The 22,810-nt window shown below is 43.7% G+C and overlaps 1 protein-coding gene and 1 long non-coding RNA gene across 3 annotated transcripts in view; one reads left to right on the forward strand and one right to left on the reverse strand.

Annotated features, from left to right (window-relative positions):
* The window catches only part of KLHL6 (kelch like family member 6), a 120,708-nt gene that overhangs the window by 24,432 nt on the left and 73,466 nt on the right, over positions 1 to 22,810 (forward strand). The gene's annotated exons all lie outside the window — the stretch shown is intronic.
* LOC309629800 lies at positions 1,179 to 20,827 on the reverse strand. The gene is made up of 4 exons (XR_014245222.1): positions 20,747 to 20,827; positions 9,857 to 15,721; positions 4,345 to 4,392; positions 1,179 to 4,233 (listed from the first exon to the last, which is right to left on the reverse strand). It is a non-coding gene; the product is annotated as an uncharacterized lncRNA (long non-coding RNA).

The following is a 22,810-nucleotide window of genomic DNA, read 5'->3' on the forward strand; positions in this document are numbered from 1 at the left end:
TCTTCCTGATGGAGGCCATGATGCAGTTAATAGGACCTCTGTCCCTTTGATACCCTCCAAGAGCACCGTTTGCTGGTTTGCTGGTCTACTGACCACTTTCTGTCCCCAAGTCATGCAGCACTCCGAAATATTCTAGATGCAGTGAGAAAGAACGGGTCTCTAGCAGCATCCTACACAGCTGGGGAAGCTAGGTACACACTCTCACTTTCTCCTGTGGGAGAAATCATGGGCTGAGTAGGTCTCTATTGGCACTGAGTTGTGCTGCCTTGGGGGAGGGGTGACACAGGTAAAGTGAAACTGTTTCCTCTTACTCTCATCAATGTGTCCAACATCAGATTTTTTTTTTCTCCAACCTTGTTCTGTAACTTTTCCATTGGACTCCTGGAATTCCACAGAGGCACTCTTGTCCATGGGTGATTGTCAGAATCAGTGACCTTTGGGGGAAAGATAGTAGAAAACTCTTATTTCACCATTTTGATGATGTGACTCTGTGTGTTGTGGTCAGAAACACTTTGAAAGCATTAGTCAGTCTATATAAGTGTTTAACATATCAAAGAAACAAAGATCAGACCCAGGAACTCAAGAAAGTGTATTGTTGAAATTTAGCGTTGTTCTTGTTGCCAGTTGCCCTCTATACTTTAGAAGGCCCTGAGGGCTTCATTGTCATTTTAGAGAAGATTTAATTCAAAGTTCCAGAAACTCACTTAAACTTTCATAAACTAAATAAAGACACAAGTCTACAAGGGTATTTCAGAGAACCAAATGAAAGAGAGCCTCTGAGGTACCAGATTAGGTGCTGGAGAGCCACCAGAAACCAAGCTGTCTCTCCTTCCTTACCTCTCTTTTTGAGGCTCCATGGTCTTTTATTTCTGTTCTCTCTGGGAGTGTGCTTCATTCTTTTCTTTCCTTTGCTTTTTTGTCTGCTCTGTGTCCCATCGATCCTCTTAAGTACCCATAAAGCCTGACTAGAATGGCTATATACAATTCCAAATTACCATAAGAGAAAATCTGATTGGCCCAGCTTGGCTGGGTGTCTGTCTCTGGGCCAATCAAATGTGGCCAAGAAAGTGAAATCAGCAAGAACATGTATATGGAAATTACCCCCATGAGAAAGGGCAGATTTCAGGGGAGAATCCCAAAAGGAGTCTCCTACAACCATAAATTATTGTTTTTTTAAAAAATTGGGGTATAGTTGCCTTACAATGTTGTGTTAGTTTCTGCTGTACAGTGAAGTGAATCAGCTGTACGTATACATGTATCCCCTCTTTTTTGGATTTCCTTCCCGTTTAGGTCACCACAGAGCACTGAGTAGAGTTCCACACAGCCATATATTGTTGATGTTCATTGCAAGGACTCATCATCTGGAGAAAGATCATCACAAAAATATTTAATTAATTAATAACTGCCCTATTCTAAAAAAGGATATGAGACAGCTAAATCTTAAATTATGCACAGGTGCAAATTTTAATATAACAAACCCGGAGAGTAAATTAATTTAGCATTAAAATTCTTTACTCTAAATCATTAAAAATTTCAAGTGTGACTTAGTTTAAATTATTGTTCTAAGTGGGAAATATCATTCCTAGTGATTACAGGTAAGTGTGAAGATTTTAGAAAGTGAGTATTTGGCTGGTTTGTTTCTCTTTACTTAAACACAGTCTATATTTTAGCCAAAATTACATTAGTAGGAAAATGTGGTAAAACAAGAACTAGTAAATCAATTTGAATTTAATCAACAAAGGGAGCTGGTTTTAGATATTTAAAATATTTTGGTTAATTGTAATGTTTTGGTTATCAAATTGTTAAAATTTTATAGGGAAATGAAACTCAGTTGTCTGGCTTTTACCAGGTGTTCCTATATGACTGTAGATAATCATACCTAATAGCCTGTGTGTTAAACATTTTAGGCTACATATCTTGTTTTACTGTTAAATGAGTAGGGGAAGTGAAATGTGGACCAAATCATTACTCTGGACAGGAATCAATAGAAAGGCAAATCAACATTGTTCTTGACTTGGTCCCTTGCATTGTTTTTATATTTTTACTGGAAATGTTTTACAGCAATGCCCTTTTGGATCACCGTTGTTCAGTAAATATGCAGTCAAATGTAGCTCAAGTGCCAGCTGGGACTGCATTTTTCTGTTCCTCTGGGGAAATACCTGGTACCCTAAGTTAATTTGTATCTGACTTCAGTAGGCTAGGGAGGGGAGAGAGCAGATGACCTGAAGACCAGGCTTTCCACCTTGGAGGAGAGGGGCTATATACTCCAACAGACACGAGTGCATGTCCTTTTGTGCAACTGTAACTGGAAAGTAAAATGCTATGGAGGGAGGGGGTTAAGTAACAACAAACTTCATTAAGTTGAGCTGCCTGCAGCCCTGGGTGAAGTGGGGCTTAGGGGCAGGCTCAGGTTGGAGGATAAACAATTAACTGCAAGCTGGGCTCTTGAGTAGCCTGTGTTTCCCTGTGAGGGAAGTAAAACTTTGAAAGATTGGGATCTCCTTGGGAAGAACCTCAAGAAAATAAAAAGCTGGACTCCTGCTTGAGCAGAGGTTGTCCTAGAGAGACCCACCCTGCAGAGAACAGCTGCTGCTTTTACTCCTGACAAAGAAAAAGCTCAGAGATGGCTGGAGGGATTCCACTAACAGACCACTAGGGAGGGAGCATGCAAGCAGTTGTAGTCAGACAATGGAAACAATACTGTGAGAACTGGTGGCCCTTTTTTTTGTGGGGGCATCAGCAAGATAAGTGAGGGAGACTCCAGGAAAGGCTGTGCACTTTAAGTGAGGTGGCAGGAAGATGCTTGCAGCTCTGCCTTCTCTCCTTTCTACTGGATCATTCCCATCAGTAGGTATCACGCACACACAACCTGGCTATTGTGTCTCCCATCTTTAAAAAAGTCTTCACTAGATTCTTCATCCCCTTCCAGCTGTCAGAACATTTCTCTGCCTCTCTTTCCAGAAAAGCATCTCAAAAGAATTACCTATGCTCTGCCTCCAATTCTTCACCTCCCTTAAGCCTCCTCTTTATCTTCAGGATTCTTTTGGCATTAAATAACAGAAAATTCTGAATCAACTGTGTAAAATAAAATGGAGATTTATGAGTTTAAATAACAAGAACCCCACAGGTAGAGTGGGCTCTGGGCATGGGCTCTGGCTCTGCTTTGGGGCAATTATCTTGGCTCTGTCCTCCTCTTTGGCATTGGCTTTATCCTCAGGCTTTTACCAAGATGGTTTCCACAGAACTAAATGTCACATGTAGAAATGACGATAGCCAGTGTAACTGAGGAGCTGCCTTCTCCTTGTGGCTCTTCTTAAGAAAAAAGAGACCTCTAAGAAATCTTCCAACAGATTTCCCCCACATCTGGGCCAGAATTGTATCACAAGCACATTCCTAAGGGAATCATTGCCAGAGGAAAGTAGATTGTAGTGGTTGACTTGGACCTATCAGGATTTACAATGGAGCTGGCTGTAGGGGTTTTGTTTGCAAGGAAGAAGCCGAGAACAGGTTCTGGGGAAGTATCTAACATATCAATTTAACTTTTTCCCCTAACACTACACTGAAATGGAGTGGCACAGGCCACCAAATTCAGTGAGTATTTTTTGTCTTCATCTTTTCCACCTTTTAGCGACATGTGACTACTTGGGTGCCCTTCAGCTTCTGCTATATCATATTCTCCAGGTTTTACTTTTCCCTTTGGTTCTCTTTCTCAGTTTTCTAGGTACACACGATTGAAAAACAGGACTCGTCCTATTTTTTCTTCAGCTTAGTCTTCCTTACACAGTCTTAGAAAATGATTCAAGGAGATAATTAGCTAGGACTTGCAAAGGACCAGCCAAGAGTGGGTTTTATGTCCCTTAGTTGATTAAATACCTCCAGTTTATGAAAAAGGTTGAAGATATCAAAGTGCATAGGAAATTGGAGACAAAATTACTTTAGAGAGATCTGCAATGTAAGTTTCCCCTCACAGTAGGGAAGCAGTGAGAGTGCTTGCTCTTCCCTGCTAGCTTGGTGAAATGGGCTTTACTGGGGAGCACTTGGAGAGTGGGGCACAGAGGACTGGAGTCTGACCATGGCTGGTGGTTCCTCTGATGGCAAAGAGATGCTGTGTTGAGGATGGTTGTTCTCCCAGAGCTTTAGGCAAATGAGGCTTGAGTGCTTCCCATGGACCTGATGTAGTACACACGTAGAGAGCAGGCATGGGGTTTTCTTAGATCCTTCCCAAGAGGGCTCCTTGGAGAAAAACAAATAAACAAACCACAAACAAACCCTAGAGATATACTATTGAATTCCGAGGTGGTGAGGGAAGAATTTTAAGTGACCGGCTCTAGGAGATGCATTTACCTCCAGAAGGGGACTGCCATTGCAAGATTTCCTGAGATGGTGGAGTCTCTAAAAAAAAACAAAAACCAAAATCATAAATAGTCCCATGGGAAAAAGAATAAGTTCTAAATACCTGCCAAGCCCAGGTATCTTTGTTTAGTTCATAACTAGACTAGTCAAGTAAGATCTTTCCTGCCTTTATACCTTTTCTCCCTCCCCACTCTGCTTCACCCCTGGAGGAATAAGGAGCAGCCTAGTGAGGGGGAGGGGGACTGCACATTTTAGGGGAGAGAAATAAAGATCCATCTATACTCTCTTCTCCCACTAGAGACAGCCAGGTTGGAGCCCGCCTAAGCTGGGGGAGAAACTTCAACTCATGAGTTTGGAAGGTTTGGTTATTACTTTGGACCATTCATATTACTTACTGAAATTAGACTCTGTGTGTGTGTCTGACCACAGGTGACTGGATGGTTTTTTATTACTTAAGAATGTCTAAAGAAGTCACAAAATTGTCCTTGATTTTGTTCAAGGAGCAGTAGTTCCACCAAGGGGATGGTTTGAACAGGTAGTGGAGAAAAAGAATAAAATGGTTTTCTGATTATTCCAAGTGCATTCCTCTTGCTCAATGTATTGTTAAGACTGGCTTTTTCCTCTTCTATCCAAACTCTAAATGAGATTGTGTCCAAGACCAGTCCTGGGTCTTCTTCCTTTCATTGCCTACATTTTCTTGATATGCTCTCCCTTTCCATTTTATGATTTTGACCCGCCTTATGCTGATGACTTCTAAATGTGTACCTTTAGCCCAAACATTTTCTCTGAACCCCAGAATTAAGAATCTAATTGGTACTGGCCATTCTACTCGTTGCCAGTCTAATAGGTATCTTAATATGCCCCAAATTTTCCCATCTCCACCATTTATTTTTCTTCAGTTCATTCCTATAATAATAAAAAGCATCCCCTTCCAACCAGTTGCTTAAACCTAAAATCTAAGTCACTTTGGACTTTTCCCCTTTTCTCATCCCTTACTTCCAGTCTGTAACCAAGTCAGGTCAGTTCTACCTGAAGAATATATCCCAAATCCATCCTCTCCTTTCCATCTCTACTGTCATCCCCTACTCCAAGGCACCATCAACTTTTCCTGGGCTACTGACAAGCTCTCTTATCTGGTCTCCCTTTTTCCACCCCTCCCATGTTTAATCTGTTTTCTACATCACCAGAGTGAATTTTAAACATTTAAATCTAATCATGTCAATGCTCTGCTTAAATCATCTATTATTTTCCTGTTTCATATAAAATAAAATCCAAACTCCTTACCATCAAATACAAAAGCCTTTATGATCTAGTCCCTGTCTTCCTCTTAAGTTCATATGCTCCATTCTCTTTCACTTACTATGCTGCAACCACTCTGCCTTGAATGGCCTAGTCTCTTGCTTACCTCTGGGACTTTGCACTTTCTGTTCCCTCTGCCTGGAATGCTCTTTTACTGACTCTGTTAAGGCTGCATCCTGCTCAGCCTTCAGGTCTCTGCTCTAATATCACCTCCTTGAAGAGGCTTTTCCTGAGTATGTTTTCTAAAGTAGCTCTTCCTGAGACCTCTGTTACTCTTTATCTAATTGCCTTATTTTTTTTTAATCCATGGCACTTATCACAAATTTAAAGAACCTTATTTCTTCTTTGTTTAGTTATTTTGTTTTCTGTTTCTTTTACCAAAATGTAAATTTCATGAAGAGAGAGGCATTCCCAAATTGTTCACACCAGTATTCTTGCCACCTAGAATAGTATCTGGCAGATAGTAGGTGCTCAATAAATACACAGTGAATAAATGAATGAAAGGGGCAACATCCAAGAGTGAGTAGTCATCCTCTGGAGGAACCACGTGGACCTGAGTTAGAAGAGCCCAGAGAGAAATTACAGGGCCCTAAACTTGTTCAGAGGGGAGAATGCCACTTCAATGTGGTGTTTCCTCCAACTGAGCGGGACACTGTCCCACCCCACATTTTACCTAGGAAGAGGGGGACAGGATCCTCAGGGTCTGGGGAGGATAGATGTTAATAGTGATTAGTTTTGTCTTCTCTGCAGTCAGAATATGACAGAGAAGGAAACTTACTTAAGGCCTGGGCAGCCTCTCTCCAAGAAAATCTTGTTAGAATGGCAAAAGGGCAACACTTTAAGCATTCTTCCCTATAATGGCCAGACTGAAGGACAAATCCCTCAGTCCTTCAGGGCCCAGATGAAGACCTCCCTCCTTGGGGACAGGGCACTTGCTTACACTGGGGCCCTCAAGACCTCCTAAGGCTGAAAATATCTCGTGTACACCCAACTGGTAGAAAATCCAAGGTGACTTGGACGGGGTGTGGTGAATCACAGAAGTGATGAGAAATTCTGGGACACTACCCTATGTTTAAAACTTCCATTCTTTCCTCCACAACAAATTCAAGTTGCAAATAGCAGTATATGAAAATGACTATTTGATCAGCACGGTATGGTGGAAAACTCTTGGGCTTTGGGGTCAGAGACATATAGGGTCAAATTCTATCTATGTCACTTATTGGCTTAATGATCTTGGGCAAGTCACTTAATCTCTCTGAATCTTGATTTCTCTATCTAAGAAATAATTACCTTTGCAAAGTTGTTTGCCTATAAGTGTCCTATACATGGGAAGGGTCCGACAAATGATGGTATGGTCATTATGGTGGGAGATTTTCAGTTTCTATCTCATTGTGCTAAAACGCTTCATAGACATAATAAAATGCAAAGCCTGGCTTACCTTTATCTTCCCATCTGATGAAATAAAATTATTTTTAAGGCAGGGCAAGAAAATTTTTAAAGGTAAAATTCTCTCTCTGCCTTCTTGAGCTACTACCCCCTCCCCTTTAGTGTGCATTGTGCATCTGTGTTATATAATACACTAACTGGATCCCCTTAGAAGACACAGGAATACCTAGCTGCCAAAAAAAAGAAAAAGAAAAGAAAAGCCATTTCCTCCTTGCCCAAGAAAGGTAACTCCTTAGGAGATAACCTTCCTTTCTCAATCCTGTAAGGGGTCACAATAACCCACTACTCACCTCGTTGGACTATGTAAACTGTCAGTATGTTACTTTGATGTATAACCCTTTGTCTCAAAAAATTGTATAACTGTGTCTTGACCTCTAACAGGCGGAATAGTCCTCAGAGCTTTCTGAAAGATTGTCTCCTGGGTTATAATCCTCAGGTTGGCTGGAATAAAACTTCCATTACTTTCTTTCTTTTTTTTTTTTAAATCACACTGGGTATTTATTTATTTATTTATTTATTGGCTGCGTCGGGTCTTCGTTGCTGCCCGCGGGCTTTCTCTAGTCGTAGCGAGCGGGGGCTACTCTTCATTGCGGTGTGTGGGCTTCTCTTTGTGGTGGCTTCTCTTGTTGTGGAGCATGGGCTCTAGGCATGTGGGATTCAGTAGTTGTGGCGCAGGGGCTTAGGTGCTCCTTGGCATGAGGGATCTTCCCAGACCAGGGCTTGAACCTGTGTCCCTTGCATTGGCCGACAGCTTCTTAACCACTGTGCCACCAGGGAAGTCCTGGTATTTTATTTATTTATTTATTTATTTAGGCCATGGGGCTTGTGGAATCTCAGTTCCCCGACCAGGGACTGAACTCAGGCCCTTGGCAGTCAAAGCGCAGAGTCCCAACCACTGGACAGCCAGGGAATTCCCCTCCATTTCTTTCTTCGTTTGACTATTGATTAATTTTTTTGTTGACACATCTCTGTAAACCTTGGAGGATCTGAGCCTTTTAGAGAAGCTGAGTGCTTTAAAGCAGTTGATTTCCAGTGAATTTGGGTCACGGTTGATATCCAACCTATCATTAGTGTATTTTAAGACTTGGTGGTACCTGTGATCCATGCTGGAAAGAAAAGGAACCTAATTCCAAGGGCTGGGAGGTTACCAAGAAGTAGCAGGTTATAAGATGGCAGGCTGAGTCATGACTTAAGAGGTGAAGTTTAAACAGGGGAATGGCAATCTAGGCCAGTTCAATTTCTTCCTAGACAAATGGAAAACTATTTTCCACAGGCCATGAGACTATGTTAATTACCCTGTCATGTCTTTCGGTTACCTCAAAGCCTCTGTTTTCTAGCCCTTTAAGAATGTATCTTAAATATCCCCTCAAGCGCTGGGTAATTGTTTGCTATGAGAGATGAAATGATTGCACATAAATGTGGGTGGTAGGCAGTCGTGTTTTCTACCCATGGATAAAGAAGTTAAAAGAGCCAGTCTGAGAAAGATAATAAAACAGATGTTAAGAGAAAAGAGCGTCTACTGGTTCATTCCCTGCCCTAGGAAAGCCTAAGAACATTCCTGGTCATGGGTTCAAAGTGATCTCCCTGTATCTGTAACAATTTCTTTTTTTATGCGTATGTCAATTTGAGTTGGGTTTTGTTACTTGAAACAAAAAAGCCCTATTTTTTTTTCACTTAAAAAAACACTGTTGGGCTTCCCTGGTGGCGCAGGGGTAAAGAATCCGCCTGCCAATGCAGGGGACCCAGGTTCGAGCCCTGGTCTGGGAAGATCCCACATGCCGTGGAGCAACTAAGCCCGCCAGCCACAACTACTGAGCCTGCCAGCCACAACTTCTGAAGCCCGCGCGCCTAGAGCCCGTGCTCCGCAACAAGAGAAGCCACCGCAATGAGAAGCCCGTGCAACACAACGAAGAGTAGCCCCCTCTTGCCGCAACTAGAGAAAGCCCATGCACAGCAGTGAAGACCCAACACAGCCAAAAATAAATAAATAAATAAAATAATTTTTTAAAAAAACAAATAAAACAGTGATTTTTTTTGTTTGTTTATTTGTCCCAAGTGGATACCAGTTTTTAATAAACATAGTTATTACAAATGTTTATAAACACTTCGCTAAATGCATTACAGAACAGCAATCACGCTCATTCCTTGCAATAGCACTCAAAGTATCCTGCATGTACAGTTCTTTTAAACATCTTTACTATGTATTTTTAAGCATTTCTTTAAATGCATTACAGAACAGCTATCACATCCACTCCCTGAAATGACACTCTTCTCAAAGTAGCTTGCACAGAACACGCAAGAGTCCTATTTAATACAGCATACGACACAATGTTCGGTACATAGCAGCAGCTCTCCGACAAATGATCACATTATCAGTACTGTGGCTGTGGTACCGGTCCATGAAAATCATACCCCTAACCTCACTGGAAACCCAACAGTCAGTGTGGTCCTCAGAGATAGTTTGGGGAGGGTGATAAATCCTGGCCTTAAACTCAATCCTTGCTACTGGTTCTATCTACGAAATACACCTGCTCGTACTTCTTGCTTTCTTATTCATTTGTTCATTCATCCATCCATCCATTCATTCATTCAATATGCCACCAACTAGGAAAAAGAGTTTCCTGTTAGTAAAATCGTCTGATAACAGGAAACAGGGATTCTTCAACCTCCCTGAAGGAGTGAGAGTGAGAGAATGGATCTGGTGGTGGCGGTCTATGAAGGAACTCTCTCGTTAGATCCCTGCAGTGAGTTTTCTCACCTTTGACAGTGCTTAGATGGGCCATTCCTGTAAGTCCGCAGCTCTCGGGCATTTTACAGGCCTGAGCTGATCCACGTCCTGCCTGACCCTGCCTGACCTCACACCAGCCTTTTGGCCCCCTCTGCGTTTTGTCTGACTTTAATTACCCTGTAACAGCTGATGCCTTCTTCCCTGTCGCTGCCCCAAACCGGGCCTGGCTTCCAGCTGGCTTCACGAGGGCAGGCATCCAAAGGGCTGGAAGAAAATTCCTGCATGTCTTTGTGGGGACGTTTTCCCTGACAGCATGACCTCTTTGAGCTGCAGGGTCTCTTTTTCGTAATCCTTGACATCAGCAGTGGCGTCTTCTGCTCTTCGAGCTCACCATTGCCAGAGAGAGTTGAAAAAGCAGTACATGTCACATAAGGAATGTGTCCTTGGATGTGGATCACTTTCCTCAGGCAGGGGACCAAAACACTACTCATTCTGCCTCTCCTGAGAGTCACAGCCATGGAAGCACAAACTGCATGGAGAAATTAAGCAGCTGCATTCATTTGCCAGAAAATGCTCCAGCAAAGGCATCCGGGCAAGGAGTGGCCCTGGGACAGTGTTGCCGCAGCTGTCAGTGCTCAGCCTATGGGGCTGAGGCCTCTTCTCAGAGCTGCGTTAGCAGCCCTGGGAGGAGGTATTGCTGGGGGCTTTTAGGGGGTGGGACAAGGGAACCAGGGAGGAGCAAGCGCTCCTGGGCCTGGGACTGTGGATTCATGGTGGCCGATGCCATTCTCAGGACAGGAGAATGTTCTACTTACAAGAGCGGGGCCAGGGCATGAGGATCCCCGGCAGGTCAGGTAGGGAGGGCTCTTTGCTTGAAGCAGTCTGAGACCACATGGCCAGGGTGGAGAATCGAAAATCATCCCCCAAACAAGCAGCAGCATCAGAATGGAATAAAGCATGAGGAACGGGTCAAGGAGACTGGTTCAAAACAAAGGATGTGAACAGCAAGTTTATGCGGAAGTCTCCCTTCCCTGTGGGGCTTCTGTGATTCTGGGGTGGGTGTGAGGCCTTAAAGTAGCTGTACAGGGTACACAGATGGAAGGCTGAGCCTGGAAGCTGCCCCCTTTCTGCTTTTGATGTGTGAGCAGGGATGGCAGAGAAGGATCAGAGGAAACAACAAAATGACTGTCACCCAAAGAAGCCACAAGAGTAAACGAGGCTGGCCCTTTGCCACGTGTAGCCCATCGAACGTCCAGGTGGGCAAGAGCCACTGTGTGGCAGCGCTCCTGAGACAGGCTGCGTCCCATGGAGCTCGTCAACCAAAGGGGACCAGATCTCGGGCCCTGGCCGGACCGAGATTTTAAACTAAACTCTTTCTGTCTTTAACCCTAGGTAGCTAGCACTCTAAACCAGTAGGTCTAAACCACCTGCTGATTTGTAATTTCGGTACTTTATTCTAAGCTTGGAAAAGTTGAATGCACTTACCATAGACCAGACACCTGGTCTGGGAGAGAAAAACGGTTTCCACTGTTTAATCAAGCTGAAGAAGGAGGTTCAAGCGCCTGATTTCCATTGTGCCATTCATCGGAAAAACAAAAGCAAAGAGAAGATGGCTCTTTGAAACCACAGCTGTCTTCAGGGATGGTGAATTTTGTTAAAGAAAAAAACCTGTAAAATCAAGGCCTCTGTTGAAACACTAATATGGCCTATTTGTTCAGCTGAGCCCCTTGAAGGGCTTGCTTTAGAAAGTTGAGCCTGGGGTGGCTTGGGAAGGGGTTACTGAATGGCTCCTCTCAAACTGAGAGGAGAATTTGGACCAGGGGGTGGTGGTGACTGGCAAGAGGGGAGAGGAGAAGGAGGGAGAGGCACAAGCAAGGCCAGGAGGTGTGTGCTAGGAGTGGGTCGGGAGATCTGCCCAGTGCCGGGTGTCTGAGGGACCTTTGAGAAGAGGCCGTCTACATGAGCATCAGCTGGTGTAAGGCAGCCCTGTAACGTCTCCCCACGGCAGTCTCATTTTCACAGTTGCTTCTCGGAGTCACAAGTGAAGGGGCTGGTCCTTGGTGAATTGCACTAGGGCCAGGATAAAGGAGCAACCCCAGGGGGCAGAATGGAGAGCCCGAATTCCAGGGAGGCTGGGAATCAGAGTTGCCCTGCCCCATTTGTAGAACTCTCAGGAGAGTCCTGGACTTTCCACAGGACCTGGAATTGGGATTTGAACCTGTCTTATCTAGATCTTAAAGGGGGCAGGACTACCCCAGCTGACATTAGGGCCACATTTCAAGTGAGGTTTATTGAATGGTGTGATGGAGAAGATGATTAAAATTATGCATTTTCCTCAGGCCTGTGCTTGAACTATAAGCAGTTTATGGGCATTCGGAAGTGGTTGAACCCAAAGGGTAGAGCGAGTGGCTTATTTTTACATAATGAGTGGCTAGGATGAGGGGATTCATTGACTTGCTGCTTGAGAAAAATGACTTGCTGGGAATTCAAGCTCTGAGAGACTCAAAGGCTACCAGAGTGCACTCCCTCAGTGATGTGACTTTGGCGAGTTGTGGGGAACACTGACCTTGATATTTGTCCAGGGAGGTGCTGGGCCTTAGTCCCAAACCGCACACCTGGGAGGCTCTGCTCATTTTCCATTTCTGAATTGCTCACAGCTCAGTGAAGTCACAGGTGTTGAAGAGTTAGTTATTTAGCAGAAAGGAGTTGTAGTCTTGGAAAAAGTTTAATGAGTTTGAATTGTGCTTGAAGTTTCTGTGGCTGCTGCTGGGATTTTAGGAAAGGCTTTCCATTTAGTTCAGTAATTTCCCAGAAAAACTGGTTTCCTTAGTTATGAACGTTAATTTAAACACACGTAATGTAAATACACTAATGCGTTTTGTACCCAGTGCACGGAACAGGGAGTTGGTGACAGGGCTTCAGCGTGGGACTGTGCTAAGGGGGCACGCTGGGACTGAAATCCTGGCTGACCTCCCCTCCCCCAGCTGTGCGCCCCTGAGTGGGGCTACATTTGCTAGGGAGGAAGGGAGGCCTTCTCAAGTGCCTGCCCAGAGCGGGGGCCTTACCCGAATTCACACCAGGGCAGCCTGTAAGCAGGCAATGGAAAGACCTTAGCAAATGATGCTGCGTGACGTGGGCCTCATTGTCTCCCTTTGGCTATTCTGAGATGGCAATCAGGGCGGATATCCCCACGCGGGTGCCCACCCTGAGGGAGGCCACAGGAAACTTGGATGTGCCTCAGTATGAATCCCTTCGGATTGATCAGTTCCCTGTTGGCTTGGGAAAATTAAAATATTTAGCAGACTTGTTATTTAACTCTGGACGGCAAACCGCTAGATATTCCTGAATTAGCACGGGCTTGCCTTATCAACACATTACATGTTCAAGAGCTTAAGGATAAAAATGTATTATGCCCACGTGGCAGTCTCAGGGTCTTTGGAGTCCTGGAGGTGGGTAGGTGCCAGTGGATACCAGGCCTAAGCTCCATGAGGGCCTGGGCCTGGTTCTTTTATGTTCAGTGCTGCACATCCTGCCTTTAGCACAACGCTTGCCATAGAGTATGCAGTCAGTAAAAGCGTGTGAACTGAAGGATGCATGAACGGTGCCCCATGGAGGTGGATCAGAGCAGAGGAGAAAAGGTAAACTTCACGTAGTGGCTGATCAAGTGAAACCACATTTATTTGGAGCACATCTAAAACAATTCTTTCTTTAAAAGGACTTTACAGGGAACTGGGGTTTGCCTTAGTAGTAGAGCTGAGTTAATACGATTTTATAAAATTACATGTTTTTATGTACTTAACTCTAAGCATCAGAGTGTCTTTATTGATGTTACAGATGTTACATGAGAAACATGTGTTGAGGGCATTCCCTATTTTATTTATCAGATTTTATTGAGTATCTACACTGCCTGACACTAGGGAGATGCAAATGTCCGAGGCACAGTGTCTGCCCTCACACTGCACACTGGTGTAGTGGAGGAATGGGCACTAGAACACATGTTTCCAATAATGGGTGTCAAGTGCCATCGCACTTGGGTTCTATGTGAGCAAATGGGAGGCACACGTAACCGGGTTTGAATGGAATGAGGGAAGGCTTCCTGGAGGAAGTGGCTTCTTTGAATACCTCTCAACATATACTATTCCTTTGGATTGGGTGGGCTATGGCTTTCCTATTCTCTCAGTCTTCAAAGGTGTAGTCCCACTGGATGTTCTGCCTGGGGCTTGGCCACCGCTCCTTCTGGGGAAAGTAGCTCCCACCTGGGAGAAGCCTATACCTGAAAAAACTTCACCGCTTCCTCCACTGCAGCTGCTACTTGACCCATTGTGGAGGAGACCAGAATTACACTTAGGTATCCTTCCCCCAAAGCAGGCCAAAATTTGTAAAACAGAGGGATTGCTGAATTAAAAGTAATATTCACTTATTTAAATGTTCTAGCCATTACGTTTTCTGAATCTAAGCTGGCCATATTCTCAGATTAAGAAATCTGATTTGATGTTGTGAAGCTTAGAGTTTTCCTTTCAAGAATAAAAATTCAAATAACTTGTGTTCCATTTCTTAGTGTTTACTTTTGTGAAGAATAATAAGACAGGACAACATTGCAAAAAAATGGGACCCTCTATCCTAGTTGGTGGTAGCAAAATAAAGAGCAAAAAATCGGTATGGATTTAGAAAGTATCCAACAGTTGAATAACAATGGTCTCATTTTATATAGAGTTCACAATACATATATAATTATGTGTGAGGTACACCCACATCCTGTTCTCACTAAGGATGAATTTTGGAGGGGAACAAATTTAAATGTATCGGTTATTAAAATGAGAGGCTAATAATACTCTAGACAGCAGGTGGTACTCAAGGCACTTATTGGTTGGTTCATAGAGAGCTCAGCTGCTTGGAGAAGTGGGACTGTGGTCACCAGTAGAAGTGGGATAGTAAGACGTGATGATTTACAAAGAATCCAGCTACCTAGGGATCATCTCCATCTGGATGACCCTTTCACATTTCAAACTCAACCCCTAAACCTCAACCTAAACCCTTCTTCTTCTGCCTTAAACCTGCTCTGCCTCCTGTGCCCCTATCCTGGTAAAGGATATCACCATCTATCCAGTTGCCCAAAGTAGAAACTTGGGTGTTTTCCTTTATTTCTCTCTTTTCTTCTCCCTCTTGCCCCTCACTCCTTACTTCTAATCACCTCCCAAATGCTGTGGGCTCTACCTTTTAAATGTTACTTGAATCCATGTGCTTTTCTCCATCCCAGACACTTCTCTATCTCAGACCTCTGTCAACTCTCATCTGGCTTTTGCTGGCAGGTAGCAGCTTTTCTGATTTCCCCACCTCCCCTCTTACCTCACTCCAAACCATCCCCCATGCTGCGTCTAGAGCTGATCTTCTTCAAGTGCGTGTCTAATTGTCCCTCACTTGCTGAAAACCCTTCTGTGGTCCTACACCATCATCCAGATAACGTCCAGGGTCCTGCGGCTCACATAGTCCTTCGGGAACAGGCTCTGGGGATCTTGCCAGCTCTGTCTGTTGCCCACCTCAACTTGCACGCCACAGTCAGCCTCCTTCAGTTCTCTGAATACTCCTTGCTCCCTCTTGCCTCTAGACTTTTTCTCAAGTTCTCGCCTATGTTTGAAATGCTTACCAATCTCCTACTTGTCTTTCAGATTTCAACTTAAACATGACTTCCTCCCTGAAAGCTTTCTCTTCCTCAAGTCCACATCAGGTTTCCCTGATACAGGCTCCCACACTAGATGTCCTCCATCACAGCCCTTTTCTGTGTTGTCATTGCTTGTCACTTGAAGGTGGGACTCTCTCTGTCTCAGTGTTTACCATGTGGCTGGTGCTCCATCAATGTTTGTCACTAGATCCTGGGAGTCCAAAAGGGATGACTGCCTGCAGAAAGATTGGATAGCAAAATATATTATGATTTTTAAAAAATTTAAAGGAATTGTGTTCCCCACCCCATCTCTGTTCTTTGCAGTTCTATCCTCCAAATGCCACAAAGTTTTGACGACTGTGTGTAATGGGACAGCCTGGGATGGTAGAAAAAGCCCCAGACTCGGCCAACACTTGTTGTACTCTTGTGACTAGCCAGGCTGTGTCTTAAGTACAATACACATGTTAACTCATTTAGTCCTCAGAACAGTTCTTCTGGGTAAGTACTGTCATCTTCGTTTGGCAGGTGAGGTGCAGAGAATCAGGCCCCAGCTCAAATCCATGCTCTATCACTTATTTGCTGTGTGACACTGGGCAAATGACCTCCCCTTCTGAACTCTCATCTCCTGAGCTACAAAATGGAGACAACACTTGCTGATGACTTGACTTCCAATGTTTCTGTTTTCTTACACACCATACATATTACACATTGGCCTTCGGCAGTTCAGTTCTGAAGGCCACCCATACACTGCTGTGTATCAGTGGACAGAAGAATGTGAGCTGAGGCACGGTGATGTTCCAGCCCACCGGCCGTCAGTACAGCTTTAACAGCATAGCCAGTATGTCTGTTCCATTAAATATTTTATTGCAATTTTTCCTTTTATATTATAAAATGTGTGGAAAATGAAAATAAAAGTTCTGATGCTAGTGATTAATAAGTACAAACTATTCAGCGCTGTGTCGGTTATTAAACTATCATCTCTCAGCTTCAAACCCACTCGTCTGTATTCTGCTTTGTGATGCAGGGGCTGGGATTCTGCGAACGACATTTTTCCTTGGCCAGCTGCTTTCTTTTAGGCTCTGTCAATGAGGGACGTCGGAGGGAGATTGCAGGGCTAGATGAGGAAGAAGAGACTTTTTCCTCTTTGCTTTTGGTTTATTTCTGGTTGGCCCCCTGTTCCTGTCATCAGCATCCAGCAACGCTGCTCCTTCACTCTGGCAGAGGTAGTTCATTCCAGAAGCAGTTTGTTATGGGTTGAATTGTGTTCCCCTAAAACTCATATGCTGTAGTCCTAACTCTCAGTACCTCAGAATATGACCCTATTTGGAGATGGGGTCTTTATAGAGGTAATCAAGTTAACATGAGGGTGGGCCCTAATCCAATATGACTGATGTCCTTACAGAAAGAGGAAATTTGGACACTGAGATATGCATAAAGGGAAAACAATGTGAAGAAACACAGGGAGAAGACCATCTACCAGCCTACCAAGCCAAGAACAGAGGCCTTGAACAGATCCGTCCTTCACAGCTTTCAGAAGGAACCCATCCTGCTGACACCTTGATTTTGGACTTCTAGCCTCCAGAATGTGAGGCAATAAATTTCTGTTAAGTCATCCAGTTTGTGGTGCTTTGTTCTGGCAGCCCTAGCAAGTAACATACAGTTCAATCCAGTGTGAGGTTTTACCAACTTGCAAAGCCAACCTCATGGCATCCCTGCAGAGGTACCATCACTGCTGGCTGGCCCCCTTTCTTCAGAAGTCTGGGTCCCAATCCATTGGGACTCTCCTCCAGATCCCTAAGTTTTAATAATTCCAACCTTTTCCCTTGGTTTCCCAGGGCTATGAACTCCTTCCTGCTTCTGCTACCTCTATGACAGCTTAGTGGTTTTTTTTTTTTTTTGCCTTTTCGGTTGCTTAGTTAACAATTCTTTACTACCTAGTTAAACATTCTCTATATTAAATTCTATTAAAAGTACTGGAGCCTTGTGGGCATGACCCTGGCCCGCTGAGCTGCGGAGGTGGGGCTGCTGCCCCAGGGGGTCTGGAAGGCTGGGCATCAAGCCAAAGAGTGTTATTCTCAAAACTTAAGATCTAATGGAATTTGCCTTCCTGCGGGACTTATCACCCCTTCCTTCTTTCCTACTTCTCCCTTTTGGAATGGAAATGCCTGTCCCACCATTGCATTTGAGAAGCACATAACTTATCTGATTTCACAGATTCACAGCTGGAGAGGAGTTTGCCTCAGGATAAGTCATACCTCTAGTCTCACCTACATCTGATTTAGATATTTGGAGTTTGGACTTTAGACTTTAGAGCTGATGCTAGAATGAGTTAACACTTTTGGAGCTGTTGGTATGGAGTGAATGTAATTTCCATGCAATAAGGACATGGATTTTGGGGGCCAGGGGCAGAATGCTGTGGACTGAATTGCGTCCCCACAAAATTCATACGTTGAAAGCCCTAATCCCCAATGTGACTCTCACAGAGAGTGTGACATAAAGATCCTTTCTGGCATAGACTTCTCCAGACTGTATTAGGTACCTCTCCTCTGATGCCAGGGACAAGGACCATAGAACTCACAAATTTAGCACATTCGAGACAAAGATGGCAACTTTTGAAGCAAACAGAGTGGTAGACTTTGTTTCCTCATTTGAATGTGCATTGGACTTAAGCCCATTTGCTGAGTGTTTAATTGTTAAGGAAAAGAACTAAACTGAGGAACAGAATAAAATGTTGAAAATATATAAAGATTGGATTTAAAACTTCATGTAATTTAGGGTGTCTTATTTTCTCATAGTAGCCTGCGTGTTCCACATGCTATTCAGAGATTTTTCTGTTCTCATGTTGGCCTCATTAGCCTGGGAGGTCCTTGAGGCAGGGCTGGAGGATATTTAGTTCCCTCTGTACCCCCTAGTGTCCAGCACTGTGGCTGGCCCATGCTTGGCATTTAATAAATATTGATTAAACTTAAACTTAAATTCCGGAAAAGGGCCCATTTCAACTCCCCATCATCAGTGTCATCTTGGACCTGTCTATGATCCAGGACAGAGCCTGCAGCGAAAGGGGCAGCCTAGTGAGAGGAGTGTATTTTGTCGACTTCAGACAGAGAAATGACTTTCCGTTAAGGTGGATTATTTTGAGAGGGCTAGACATAATTTACATGTCAGTCAGTCAGGCAGTGGCCCAAATGGTTCTCATGTCTGGAGGGAATTCATGTCTCTGCTCTTCTTTGCTTAGAGTTTGAAACTTTTGTTATTTAATAATAGTTGTTATTTATTTAGCACTATGGTATGTCAGGTTTGGTGCTAAGGACTTTACATAATCATCTCTCATTTGATAACCACAACAATGCTATAAGATGGGTAACCCATTTTATAGATGAAGAAACTGAGGATCAAGTTAAGCTAACTGTCAAAGTTAAGCAAAGTTAAGCAAACTGTCAAGGCCACACTGTGGAAAAGTTAAGCAAACTGTCAAGGCCACACTGTGGGAAATGCAATAACTGGAATTAAAATTCAGGTCTTTCTGACTCCAGTTTGGTCCTTTCTAATAGTCTTCTGCTTTCCTGTTCAACCAGAGTCCCTAGACCCTTAGAATGGAGTGACAGATCTCCTGACTCTCTCCACACTAGAATCCTCTCTCCAGGTATAAGCACTCTAGTTCCAATTATCCCTCTGAGAAAGTGATGGCTAAGTTTTCCAGTCCCCAGTTTAAATTAGTTTACTGTAACTTCACCTCTCCGAACACCATACTGAAGGAGGCAATTTACGAAAAGCCAGTGTGAGATTCAGAAGTGAGCAGGAACTTCTACTTTTGAGTGCTGTCCCCCTCAATATTTCCTGCCATACTTGTACCTGGAAGGATTAACATGATGATTAAGTATGTTGATGGATAGACTATTGGTTATACATGGTAATAATATTTTATCTTCTCATTTATTACATCCATAATTCTGAGCAGCAGTGTTGTTAACCCAGAATGGGGATCATCTAAAAGTCCTTCCTGAATGCTTTTGGTATGTGTCAAAATGTTTCTACATATATTTTGAGAATCATAAAAGATCAGAGCTACTGAATCATATTTATTGTATCAGGTTTCCAGTATGCCAAGTTTAAAAGAATTTAGATTAATCTGAGAATCTCTGGATAATGTGGATGATATATCCAGAGACATACATGAAAGCTTCCCTTGAAATGGAGCTATAGAACGAGTAGACTTCATTAACCCAATGTTTTCCTTGTTTTTCATCTCTCGTCTAAAGAGGTATTGAAATTCTGTAGCTTGAAATGTCAAACAGACTTGCTCACATTTTTTCACCCTAGATGAAGTGTTTTAAGGGTGAGAAGGCCACCTGGCTCTTTCAAAATGAGATTGATTGGAAGTCCCCGTCCCCCAACTCCTACACCCCACACTATGCTGCGGTCTTCCCCTCAGCTGTTCAGGTTCACACCTTAATTCTAAGGGTACATCCAGAGGTGACCATCTCTGCTGGATTTATTTTCTCAGTTGGGAGCTTGTTGTAAGATTGAGTCCCTGGTGAGGCTCTGGCAGTGGCATCCCTGCCCTGTACTGTGTCAGTGGAGCAAGCTGCAGCATTTGTTTTGTTTGTAAGATTTATTATTTATTTATTTTATTTATTTATGGCTGCGTCGGGTCTTCGTTGAGGCACGCGGGATCTTTCGTTGTGGCTTCTCTCTAGTTATGGCGTGCGGGTTTTCTCTTCTCTAGTTGTGGTGGGCAGCCTCCAGGGCACGTGGATGCTGTAGTTTGTGGCACACGGGCTCTAGTTGAGGCGCCCGAGCTCAGTAGTTGTGGCACGTGAGCTTCTCTCTAGTTGTGGCATGCGGGTTTCTTCTCTCTCTAGTTGTGGTGTGGGCACCAGAGCACGTGGGCTCTCTAGTTGAGGAGCATGGGCTCAGTAGTTGTGGCACGCGGGCTTAGTTGCCCTGTGGCATGTGGGATCTTAGTTCCCCAACCAGGGATCGAACCAGAGTCCCCTGCATTGTAAGGCAGATTCTTTGCCACTGGACCACCAGGGAAGTCCCAACTGCAGCATCTTAACTCGGGCATAAGGAAAGTGGTGTCCTTACCAGGCTGATCCTTCAGAGTGATTCTGAGCCTGTTTTTAGCTGCACCTTTCAAACCTCGTTCTCCATCCATGCTTGAGATTGTGTGCTCTCTGGAGATTATGTGCTCCCTAAACACTCCTCCAAACATTTCAAATTTAAAATATAAAAGAATAGTGCAATGAGCTCCCACATACCCTTTGCTTTATCTTTATCCAAAACATTTTCTTTTGCTGAACCATTTGAAAATAAGTGGCAGGTATCATGATGCTTCACCTGCAAAAGAGCATGTATCTCCTGAGAACAAAGACATTATCCTACATAGCCACAACGCCATGATCACATGCAAGAAATTTAACCTTGGTATAATATCATTAAGTATAGTTCATATTCAAATTTTCCTTAAAATGTCCTTTATAGCTGCTTTTTTGGGCAATGTAATCAAACCTTTAATATCACTTTTGTGCTAGATGAATTCACACATAAACTGAAAATATCTTAGACTTTTTAAGTATCCCAGGACTCAACTTTGATTAATTTTGTATTTCGAACCCAAGTCCATATTCAATACCATTTCATCTAAGGATATTTTTAAACATGTGACATTTGACATTAATATTTTTGGAACTCTGGAATACCCTGCGCCCAATATCCCCAGTATGTTAAAACTAGAAAGAAAACTCCTTTCTTTAGCTGTTTTTGTTGTTGTTGCTGTTTTTTAACCACGTTAACCATTTTAAAATGCAGAGCTCAATAATTTAAGTCTATTCACATTGTTGTGCAACACATCTCCAGAACTCTTTTCATCTTGCAAAACTAAAAACAAAACTCATACTCTTCTCTCCCAAACCTGTGTTCCCCATATCAGAGTGTTGGCAACTCCATTCATCCAGCTATTCACACTAGAAACCTAGACCATTCTTGAAAATTCCCTTTCCTTTACACTCCATATGCAATCCATCACCAAACCCTATTGATTTTGACTTTCACGTATGCCTCCAGTTCATCAGCTTGGTTCTGTTCCCAGCCCTCTTTCCCAGTCCACGCTGCCATCTTATGCCATCTGGATTACTGTGATAGACTCCACACTGGCCCCCTTTTCTTCTTGCTTATCCGTGCTGGCTCCTAGTAATTTGTTTTCCATACAGAGACAACAATTGTCAAAGTGCAAATCTGATTATATCTTGCACACTCAATCCTCACTTGCTCCCCCAATCCCTCAGAGGTATAGACAAAACTTAACCTGGCCTGTAAGACCTTGCATGATCTGGCCCTGCCTACCTCTCCAGCTCCATCCCACACCATTCTCTCCCAACTTTTTTTACTTTTTTTTTACTCCAACCATATGGCCTTCCTCCAGTTCCTTATACTTGCTGTGGTCCCTCCTCACTGCGCTTCGCCTATGCTGTAGCCTCTGACGGGACAACGCTTCACGCAGGTACTGCACACTCATCCATCGCAGCTCAGTCATCAGAGAGGCCCTCGCTGACTTCTCTGACCAGGTCACATTGCCCCTGATAAAGTTTTCCGCCAATTACATTTCCCTCAAACATTTAGAATGATTGCAGTGTGTGTGTTGGTCTCCTTCACTAGACTGAAAGATCCTTGAGGGTAGGAACTGTGTCTCTTTTTCTCACCCTTGTATCCTGAGCACCTGGAACATACTCATGAAACATCTGATGAATGAATGAATGCCTTTCCTTCTGGTCTTTTAACTATTTTCATACACTATCATGTTTGCAAAAATAGAAACATCTTGTACCTACCATTTTGTAGCTTTCCTTGTGTACTTAGCAATAAGCAAACATTTGGGGGCTGCTTTTATTGACAAAACCCACTCTTTGGAATTTTTGCTGTTTCCAATTTACTCCTTGACTTTTCATTTGGAAAGTCCACTGTAGGGTTGGGTATAAATAGCAAAACTGAATTAGCACTGGCTGCAGCTATGGTTTCTGATCTTTTTTCGAGGCCCATCTTGGCACCTGGCAACATCCCTGGTCCACGCAGGAAGGGTAGTGCAGTGGTTAGCATGTGGGGGTCAGACAGATGAGCGTCTCAGCACTGCTCTGCTTTTGTCCCAGTGAGGCCCAGTTGAATATAATGAGCAAAGTCTCTATCAAGCTACTTCAAGACAAGTGGGATCTAGGCAGAAATCTCTCTGAAATCCAAGAGCAGAGCTGTAACTAGAGCTAGAAGGTGGATCCAGGTTCAGAGCAGCCTCAGGAGCAACAGGACCCATGGCTCTCCACCCAGGCTCAGGG

The sequence above is a fragment of the Balaenoptera borealis genome (genome assembly GCF_965194805.1).
Source record: "Balaenoptera borealis genome assembly, chromosome: 5".
NCBI lineage: Eukaryota > Metazoa > Chordata > Mammalia > Artiodactyla > Balaenopteridae > Balaenoptera > Balaenoptera borealis.